The following is a 9,773-nucleotide window of genomic DNA, read 5'->3' on the forward strand; positions in this document are numbered from 1 at the left end:
TGTTCTTAATATTAACAACTGCCTTCTTTAGTTTTATTTCTTTTGGTAATTCAATATAAGAAGAAGCTTTAAGAGGGTTTGATTTTTAGAATGTGTATATCTAAAAAGATGATTTTTTTAATATTGAATCCACTTCCTACCACTGTATTATCAACATCCTCCTCTTGTCTTGATAGTTCTTCATAAACCCCACTATTCAAAAAATCTTGAAATGATGTTATAAAATGAAGACCTGTTCTCATATAAGGAGTATGTTCTTCATCTTGTCTTTTCATATTCATTTTCACTCCCATATAAAACTTTAAAGTTTTCATTTCTTTTAATGTCTTTTTAATAAATTTTTCAACATCGGGTTTCACTATTTCAATTGATTCAGCTATTGATGATGGACCGGGTTCTCCAAATTGAAAAATCCTTATTTTTATATGCCCTTTAAATGCCCCATCAGTGTTTTCAATATAATAGTCTCCCTTTACTTTAAACTCATTTTTCTTGTGTTTTTGTGATTGAAGATGTTTATTATAACTACTCTTCAAAACATCCTTTGAACAGATATCACAATGTTTTCTTTCCAACTCAAGAGGAGATATTTGATGAAATAGATTAAATGTGTGTTTGTTGGTTCGGAGGTGTTTTCTATAATGTTTATATTCGTGATTACAAACATCGCAGTACGTTGTATTCACCATATTTATAGAATAAAACTTTGCTTAAACTAAAATTTTCTTGATGAAAATTTCGTTTAATTTATAGGTGAATCTGTGCTTAAAAACATTTTATCCTCCAACTTTTTCACTTAATAAATACAATGTTTCAAGACACAAAAGACAAGTTTCAATCAATCTCTTCATCTGTTAAAGATACTGAGAAATATGTCAAGGATGTAAAATTGAACAAAGATAAATATAACAACTATTGGATAAAAACTATTATGGTAAATAATATGAGTTCTTCAATTTCCTTCAGTGGAAGGGCTTTTAGTATACCTGGTAGAACATCAATTAAAGTATCTCTAACAAAAGTTTCTCCTCTCCTTCTAGTAATATATTCAAAACTAGAAAAAGCAATGAAACAAGAAAAAGTATCAAAGAACAGAAACCTTATGGATGAAGCTTTAGAAAGAAAAGATAAGACCATCTGTAATATGCAAGGAGAAATTTGTATTTTTTTCAACAACCCTAAAGATGTAAATCCTGATGAAATAAAGGATGTTAATATATCAGGTGAAATGACATTTCGTTCAATAGTAGTTAACGATAATTTTAAAATTACCTTTAATATAAAAAATGTTGCCGTTGAATCTGATAATGAAAAAAAGTATATCGATATCGATGGTAATATACAACTGAAAGTATAGATGAATTTCAGTTTAAGTAAAGTTTTACTTTATAAATATGCTAGACTTTCCTGATTCTTCATATGACAAATTTGAGAATTGTCCTGCGTGTGAAAGAGGGGGATTAAACACAGAGTCAAAAGCCTATAAACAATGTATATTCTGTGATTATCTTCTAATTAATGATAATAAAAAATGTAAAAAGGAAAATAATTCTTTTAGATTTACACCAAAAATGAATTACTTTACAAGATTGATTAGAGAAATGAATGTAAAGTATGAGGGTGATAACACACCTTTCCTTACAAGGGAAGAAACTGAACGTATAAGAGAAATGTTCAAAGGATTGTTGTTATATATTATTCATGGATGTAATTTTCAGGGAAATATCAACACAAGATATTGTATAAATAAAATAATGGATTATCTTGAAATTAAACCTGAACTTAGGATAAAATATAGAGTTTCTAAAAAGCCAATAATAAATTAAATAACTTGTTTTCTAAATATATAAATGAATGATTTTTTACCTATTTGGGAAAATAAGATAAAATTTAACAACCATAAAAATCTCCCAAATTCATTAAGATGTCTCATAGTTGGTTCAAGTGGATGTGGAAAAACCTGCTTACTTTTAAAAATGCTCCTCACTCCCAACTTTTTAGATTATGATAATTTAATAATTTTCACAAAGTCGAGTTTTCAACCAGAGTATCAACTACTCTCACAAGGTTTTAATGCTGGTCTTCAAAAAGAAGATATAATCGGTTTATTTAAACGTCAAAAAACCTAAATGATTATAACATTGAAGATATAATTCAACTATTTTGTGATACACAGAGATGTAAAAAGAAATCAAATCCTATAACTTGTATTCTTAGTGATAATACGGATGATATACCGTCTCCCCAAGATTTGGATAAATCAAAAAGAACCTCGTTATCTTTGATGATTGTGTTAATGAGAGAAACCAAACGGTAATGGACAGCTACTACACAAGAGGGAGACATTCTTCTTGTAATTGTATTTATCTTAGTCAATCGTACTTTCAACTTCCTCGTCGTTCCATCAGAAACAATGCTAATACTTTTATTTTATTCAAGTTAAATTCAATAGATATCAATAATTTTTGGAGAGATAATTGTTCTACATTATGTAGTAAAAAGAAATTTGAGGATTACATGAAGCACACGACTGAAAAATATAAATATATTGTTGTGAAACAAGATGAGATATTAAGGGATATATTTTTTGTTTTATAAACAATTACATATATAAATGACAACTATTATTATAAATCTTGTGGGTAAATCTGCTTCTGGAAAAAACTTTCATAAATCAAGGTTCTTGTGTAGTACAAATGAGAATATTGTAAATTTACTTAAAAAACACCCCGTGATACGCATTGTATCAACAACAACTAGAGCAATAAGACCTGGAGAAGTAAAAGGTGAAGATTATCACTATATTTCAGTGGAGGAACATATGCGATTGAGGAATGAAGGACAAATATTTGAGGAGGTTTCTCTTGGTACAACAAAATATTCACATTGTAAGAGTGAGTTAAGGAAACTAAAATCTGGTGGTGTTGGGATATTAGAAACTAATCCAGAAGGAACGAGACAAATTATTAAATATCTGAGCGGGGTGAAGATTTTATCATTCGGTTTTGATGTTGATGAAGAAACTCAACGCAAACGTATGAAAAGCAGAGATGCAAGGATTAGTGAAGAAGAAATTACAACTCGCATTAATGTTAATAAAGAATTTGATGAAATATTTAAAGAAAAGGATTTATTTGAACACATCTACTTGAATGATGAAGAAAAGGAAAATTTCCCTGTTAATCTTTACAATTCATTAAATGATATTTTACAATAAATAAATGGATACAAAAGAAAGAGCAAGAAGATTTAAGGAACATCAAGAGTTGGTTTCAAAAGTTGTAAAACAGCAGGAAGACATAAAGAAGAAACGCAGACAGAAACTAACGGGCGAAGAAGTATTTGAAAGAAAACAAGAGAAATTTTTTAAACGACTTTTAAAAACTTCCCAAGAAAAAATGAAAGATGTTTCCACAGTTCCCACAGTAGAATATACTCCCAGAAAGCTCCAAATGTTAAAAGATTTCAGTCAAATGACGGAGGAAGAATTAGAGCATATTGGAGAATTAGAATATGATGAAGGTTTATTTCAACAACTGGAAGAGATCAATCAACCCCCTGATTATATTGTGAATGCTGTTCAAAACAATGAATATTCAGCGGATTCAAAAACCAAAGCAGGACTCATTCCAACAGAACAACCAGCAATATTTCATCTTGTTCAAGAAAAGGTATTGATATTTAATGATGAATTAAGGTTCTTAAGTTCTGCTCAACCCCCTGTTAAACTAACTCCGAGATTAATGTTTCTTCTCACAAAAGATGGAAGACAAGGTTCAACTGTGAGGGATGAATCAAAGTATATTGATAAACCATTGGATATGGAAAATAATGATGATAGAGTATATATTGATTTGCTGAACACTCTAAATTATAAGGTTATTCTTTCTGGTAAAAGTAGGAAGAATGAGAAGGAGAAACACATTATTCAGGCTTTAAGTATCCTTGGTTCAGGTATTAGTTTTCTTCCAAATGACCCATCGCAATTAGTTAATAGACTGTTATTGTTGTTAGGCAGTAATAAGGCTGGAAATAACAATTGTTTTAATGAAGCATCAGCCATTTTAGACCAGTTGATAAACATGAAAATAATTAATAAATCTCAATATAAAGACATTTTATCTCATATTAAATAAGATGAGAAGCACAATCCTTAGTTTTAATTTCACAACAAGCGACCACACATCTTCATTCCCATACCCACTACAACTTGACCCAACAAAAGAGTATACGGCATCTTTATTGTCCATGGAAACTTATAATACCTTATTTAATATAACTGATAAAAATGACAAGTTTAGTTATAATCCGGGAAGTGGATACAAAACGATAACAGTCTCACCCGGAGCATACGAGATTTCTCAAATATCTTCCGAAATTGCTCGTCTTATGAAAGAACAGGGTGATGAACCAAAAAATATTGTTATAAACATTCAAAAACATACTTCAAAATCAACGATTAAAGTTAAAAATAACTACAAGGTTGATTTCACAATTGATAATTCATTTAGAGAGTTATTGGGTTTCTCCTCAAAAAAGATTGAAACTAATGGGACGTTTTACAGTGATAATGTCATTCAAATATCCTCAGGAATAAATTCGGTGTTAATTCACTGTGATTTGATTGATGGTGCTTATAATGATGGAAAAAAAAACAAATACAATATTTTCATTCAGCGCATACTCAACCCCAATTGGTTATAAATTCAATATGGAACCTAAAAATTTGGTTTATCTACCTGTGTCAGGAAAAACCATACACAGAGTAAATTTTAGGATAACCGACCAAGATAATCGTGTGATTTCTTTTAATGGAGAAGTTATATCCATCAGAATTCACCTACGTGAAGTTTTCCAATAAATAAATACGATGGTTATTGTGAGGAAACACGAGTTGGGAAAATATAAAATAATTACAGGGGATGGGATGGTGGTTTGGCAGTACTACAAGGGTGAAGGTATGTATCTTGGTAGAGGATACTATAAACCTAAGAGACAAAGGGGTGTCGGACATCAATTTAGAGGAGATGGGATAATTGATACTCTCATGGGTATTGGTTCAACTATTCTTAAACATAAAGACCTAATTGGTTCAACTGCTTCTGCTGTGGGAAATGTAGCAGGTGCTGTAAAGAGTATAAAAGATGCTCAGAAGGAATCTCATAAATTACAAGCAATAAAAGAAATTAAGAAAGGTAAAACTCAGTTGTCCCCCCAAGAACGACAGAAAATAATTCAAATACTTGGATCAGGGTTTCAAAAGTTTTAACATCTTTTTTCCTAAATAAATACAAGTATGGAAGCAATTGATAGTATCTATGATTTGGATGATACTATTATTATCTCAAACTCCACTAAAAAAGAAGATTACTTCAAGGTAAATGCAATAACTGGAACAGACTGGAATACAAATGGTACAAAAAGTTTTGAAATAAATAATCAACAAACCTATTTGAATCTCTCCGAAAGTTTCTTGTTGTGTAAATTTAAATTCACTAAGGCTGGGAATAACACAAACGCTACACTTGTAAATTATTTCTTCTGGAAAATGTTTGATAGTGTGCGATTGTATATTGGAACACAAGAAGTTGAAGCGGTTGATTATGTCTCTGCTGTATCTGAAATGATGAAATTTACACTCTATACATTCAGTGATAGAATGGGAAAGGGGTCTGTCGAAGGTTTTATTCCTGATATGTCAACGGGAACAAACACAGACCCTGGATATATTCAAAGGAAAGGAATGTATAATGATGATACAAAAGCAGAAAATAGTTTTACTGTGGCAGTTCCTCTTAAAGGTATATTTGGATTTTGTGATTATGATAAAGTTCTGTATGGTCTTAAAATTAGATTTCAACTACAAAGGAATGATAATGATAATGAAAATAGATTGCTTTTTGGTGTTGGTAGTGCTTTTGGTGAACAGAATAAATTTGTAATTGAGGAGATGAGTTGGTATATCAGTGAATATACTCCTAATCTTAAAACAGAAGAGATGTTGAATCGAAGACTTAACTCAAAGAAACCACTCAGTGTATCATACCTCAAAAGAAGATGTCAACACGTTAAACTCAACCAAACTACTTACACGTGGAATTTGGGTGTTCTGGAAGGAAAGCCACGATATCTGTGGATGATTTTTAAAAAGCCAGATGGTGATACTGCGACTGATAAGAATAATGCATTGAGTGATAATGCTAAGGTGAAACAACTTCGCGTTTCTCTAGATGGAACATTTTATCCACGAGATAGATTGGAAATTAATTGGGAAAAAAATGATTTTGCTGAAGCATACAAGTCTTACCAAAAGGTGTGTGAAAGTAATGGAAATAAAGAACCTATTTTGGATATGACAGCATTTAAAAGTTTGTATACAATCTATGCGTTTGACCTGAGCGCTCAAAAGGAAACTATAAAGTCTAATCGAGTGGATACTTCCCTATACATTGAAAGAGGAGAGAGTGAAGAAGTTGATACATATTGTTTGCTTTTGGAAGAAACAGAATTGCAGATTAATACAGATAATGGTGTGATGATTATGTGAGATAAGTCTCACATAATTTTTTGTTAAATAAATGAGTGGCAAAGTACCAACTGGGGTATATGTTAATCAAATCAATCTTCATAAACTATCATCTTGTGTTCAAAATCAAAAGCCTTGTACGATTAACGTTAATACAATTCAGAGAAAAGGAGCAGTAAGAATTGAATTTTTGCTCACAAGAGAACAGGTTAAAATCTTGAATGACACTGGCTCACTTAAAATTAAAATGACAAAACCAATGTTGAAAAAATATTCAATAAGAGAGACGAGTGGAGGATTTCTCCCATTTCTAATTCCTTTATTTGCTGGTTTAAGTGCGGTTGGAGCATTGACGGGTGGTATTTCAACAGCGGTGAAAACTGCCAACGAAAGGAAGGCTCAACTCCAGGCTCAAAAAGAATTGGAAAGACATAACAAAGAGTTGGAGAAACAAATTAGTGGAAGTGGTGTAATTGTAGATTTTGCTGAAAAACTTGAAGGTCTGCCTGATAAAGCGAGATTGTTAGTTGGAGATATGCTTTCTTCTATAGCACAAGCAGGTGGAAAATTAACGAAAAGAGGTAATGGATTATATCTTTCTAATAAATAAATGAGCATTGATGAGTGGTTGAAAGAATTTGGAAAGAATACAACATCAAATTTACAACTTGCCAAATATTGTAAGAAATTAAAAATTCATAATGTGGTTATTTGTATGAGAGATGAATTAACAAATGTGCCGAAACATACAAAGAATATTATTATGAACTTAGAAGATAATGATGGGAACGGTTCTCATTGGGTTTGTATTTTTAATAGTCAAGACAAATATTATTTTGATAGTTTTGGTCTTCCACCACTTGTTGAAGTCATAAAATTCTTACAGAATGGTGTTTATCAAACATTTCAAGTCCAAGAATTAAATTCCAAGTGTTGTGGTCAATTATGTATATATGTGTTATTTCAACTCAACAAAAATAAAAAATTTTATGATATTATTTTTAATCTAATATAAATGACTTATGTTGGTAAAGATGGTTCTATGTTTGGTGTATCTCAAGAACTGGATATTGATATATCAAATTATTATACAAAGGCACAGGCTGAACGACATAAATATAATATAAACAAAAATATTAACATGAAAAATGCTTATAAATTAAAAAATTATCCAAGCCCGACTGACGCGAATGACTTGGTGAGATTAAGCGATTTATCACAATATATATACTTAAATAAAACGGCTGTGTATTCCAAAGATACAGAAGTGTTGATATTATCTCCAGGTCATACAGAATTCACAGTTCGAATTAAAATAAATTTTTATAAAGAAGGGCATATCGTTTGTATGAGAATAGAACAATGGGGGTATGATATGAATGATTTAGGGTATAATTGGTCATTTAAAATTAACCTCGAAGACCTGGAACAATTAAATCAGTCTCGTAAGGAAGAATATTATCCACTTGGTATTGAGAATGAGTTTTGTGGGGCTACGATTCGTAAACAACAAATAAAAGAATTTAATAAGGGTAAATATAATAATGATTTTGCCCTTGTTTATCTCATGAAAACAGAAAAAACAGGATTATATATAATAAGTAAGGAAATACAAAATGATTTAACTATGGGAAGATGGGGAGGTGTTTCGTGCCATAATATTATTCTAACATATATTTCTAATACATAAATGACAGCAAGAAGGCTTCAAGAAAATTATCATTTCTGTGTCCAAGCATACCTTCAAGAAAAGGGTATTCGGTATTTTAATAAATATGTTCTACAACATAAGAATGAGGTATTTTCAATAAAAGATTGGCATTATGCTGATGTTGATAAACCGACAACTTTAGATTTAATTAGATGTTAAATAATGAAAAAATTATAAAGTTAAGAAAAGGTAAGGCTCTTTTAGAAATTCAAAAGAAATTTTATTGGTTTCCTGTTGTAAAAAAAATTATTTTGGATACAGGAATAACAAGAAATCCTGATGAATATATGTATAATATTCTATGGGGTGTAAACGATTCAAGGATAGTAAGGGATGAGGAAGGAGTTGAAGAAGAGAGGGAAGAGGAGGAAAAGGAGGAGAGGGAGAAGAAAGAGAAGGAGGAAAAGGAGAAGAGAGAGAGGGAGGAAAGAGAGAGAATAAATAAATATTATAGTATGGAAACCAGTGAGATTCAAAAAAGAATAGAGGTATTACAGAAAATAACTCAACCCACCGAGGAGGAATACAAAGAATTAACAAGTCTATTTGCAATACTTTCGACAAAACTATTGGCATCGACAAGCTATTCATTTTAATTCAAGTTTTTTCTGAAATAAATGGAGGAGAGAGTGAAGGCATTTCTACGGATTCTTTATGTTTTAAAAATTAAGATTCAAATGTGCATGTTGGAAACTAAAAAGGTTTTTGCACTCTGCAGGACTTTTTCATATAAATAAATGAGTTATTGTCTCAAATGTAAAAATAAAACTAATACTAAAAATATTTCATATATTAAAAGTAAAAATAACAGGGTTATACAAAAAGGTATATGTTCGGTGTGTGGTTCAAAAAAAAATCAATTTATCTCCAAACACAAACTCGGAGGAGATATACAAAAGTTTTTTATCAGGAAGTAAATTTACAACTACTGGAATACCAGGGGAATTACATCTTCCAGGGTATTCTTTCTGTGGTCCAGGCACAAACTTGGATAAAAGATTAGATGAGGCAGACAATCCTAAATCCTGGAGTAAACCAATCAATAGAGTTGATGAAATGTGCATGAGACACGATATTGATTATGGGAATACCACAACGTTGGAAGAAAAGCATGAAGCCGATAGAGAAATGTTGTATAATTTGTCTCTGATACAAAATCCAACCTTGAGAGAAAAAGTTGATAGGTTCATCGTGAAGAAGATGATTAGTGCTAAATTGAAACTTGGACTTGGAAAATCAAAAAACTTATAGGCTCTAATGATGCCATTAAGACTGAAGAGCAATTAGCTGATGAATTACATAAACCAATATTCACAAAGTTTCAGAGAAGGAAAGTTTATTCCAAGGAAGTTGATTATATCTGGTCTGCTGATTTGATTGAACTCAATAATGATAAGGGGTACAAGTATGCTTTAACCGTTATTGATTTGAGGAGTAGATATGCGTGGGTTGTCCCTTTAAAAAACAAAACAGGTAATACTCTTATGTTAGCTTTTCAACAGATATTTAATAAAAGTAAGAGAAAACCTAAAAAAT

The sequence above is a fragment of the Eptatretus burgeri genome, unplaced genomic scaffold (genome assembly GCF_056783735.1).
Source record: "Eptatretus burgeri isolate ZD-2024b unplaced genomic scaffold, Ebu_testis_v1 Ebu_testis_scaffold_623, whole genome shotgun sequence".
Taxonomy (NCBI): domain Eukaryota; kingdom Metazoa; phylum Chordata; class Myxini; order Myxiniformes; family Myxinidae; genus Eptatretus; species Eptatretus burgeri.